Below are 1,966 nucleotides of genomic sequence, written 5' to 3'. Positions count from 1 at the left end.
CCATTCGGGATTCCTCAGTTGAGGATTCTTTGTTTAACTCTGTACCCCATTTTTTATTACGTATTTTCTTCAATTACATTTCCAATGCTATCCCAAAAGTCCCCCACACACCCTCCCCCCCCTCCTCTACCCACCCATTCCCATTTTTTTGGCCCTGGTGTTCCCCTGTACTGGGGCATATAAAGTTTGCCTGACCAATGGGCCTCTCTTTCCAGTGATGGCCGACTAGGCCATCTTTTGATACATATGCAGCTAGAGTCAAGAGCTCTGGGTGTACCCCATTTTTAATAGGGTAAAAATTTTCTCTGGAGTCTAACTTCTTGAGTTCATTGTATATATTGAATATTAGCACTCTATCAGATGTAGGATTGGTGAAGATCTTTTCCCAATCTGTTGGTTGCCTTTTTGTCTTATTGACAGTGTCCTTTGCCTTACAGAAGCTTTACAATTTTATGAATTTGTGGAGGTCCTTGATCCATTTGGACTTGAGCTTTGTACAAGGAGATAAGAATGGGTTGATTTGCATTCTTCTACATTCTGACTGCCAGTTGAACCAGCACCATTTGTTGAAAATACTGTCTTTTTTTTCCCACTGGATGGTTTTAGCTCCATTGTCAAAGATCAAGTGACCATAGGTGTGTGGGTTCATTTCTGGGTCTTCAATTCTATTCCATTGATCTCCCTGCCTGTCTCTGTACCAAAACCATAGCAGTTTTTATCACTATTGCTCTGTAATACAGCTTGAGGTCAGGGATGGTAATTCCCCCAGAAGTTCTTTTATTGTTGAAAATAGTTTTCGCTATCCTGTTTGTTTTTTTTTGTTTTGTTTTTTGTTACTCCAAATGAATTTGAGAATCTTTCTAACTCTATAAAGGATTGAGTTGGAATTTTGATGGGGATTACACTGAATCTGTAGATTGATTTAGGCAAGATGGCCATTTTTACTATATTAATCCTGCCAATCCATGAGCATTGGAGATCTTTCCATCTTCTGAGATCTTCGATTTCTTTTTTCAGAGACTTGAACTTCTTGGCATATAGATCTTCCACTTGCTTGGTAAGAGTCACACGAAGGTATATAATATTATTTGTGGCTATTGTGAAGGGTGCCATTTCCCTACTTTCATTCTCAGCCCGTTTATCCTTTGAGTGGAGGAAGGCTACTGATGTCTTTGAGTTAATTTTATATCCAGCCACTTTGGTGAAGTTGTTTATCAGCTTTAGGAGTTCTCTGGTGGAATTTTTGGGGTCACTTAAGTAAACGATCATATCATCTACAAATTGTAAGAGCCTTGAACATATGCACACAGGGGAAAAATTACTGAGCAGAACACCAATGGCTTGTGCTGTAATATCAAGAATTGATAAATTGGACCTCATAAAATTGCAAAGTTTCTATAAGGCAAAGTACACTGTCAATAAGACAAAAAGGTAACCAACAGATTGGGAAAAGATCTTTACCAATCCTACATCTGATAGAGGGCTAATATACAATATACAAAGAACTCAAGAAGTTAGACTCCAGAGAACCAAATAACCCTATTAAAAATGGGGTACAGAGCTAAACAAAGAATTTTCAACTGAGGAATACCAAATGACCATAAAGCACCTAAAGAAATGTTCAACATCCTTAGTCATCAGGGAAATGCAAATCGAAACAACCCTGAAATTCTACCTCACACCAGTCAGAATGGCTAAAATCAAAAACTCGAGTGACAGCAGATGCTGGTGAGGATCTGGAGAAAGAGGAACACTCCTTCATTGCTGGTGGGGGATACAAGCTGTTACAACCACTCTGGAAATCAGTCTGGCGGTTCCTCAGAAAACTGGACATAGTACTACCTGAAGATCCAGCAATACCTCTCCTGGGCATATACCCAGAAGATGTTCCAACTGGTAACAAGGACACATGCTCCACTATGTTCATAGCAACCTTATTTATAATAGGCAGAAGCTGGAAAGAACC

The sequence above is a fragment of the Mus musculus genome, chromosome 7 (assembly GCF_000001635.26).
Source record: "Mus musculus strain C57BL/6J chromosome 7, GRCm38.p6 C57BL/6J".
Lineage (NCBI taxonomy): Eukaryota > Metazoa > Chordata > Mammalia > Rodentia > Muridae > Mus > Mus musculus.
Note: the sequence above shows the minus strand (reverse complement) of the source record.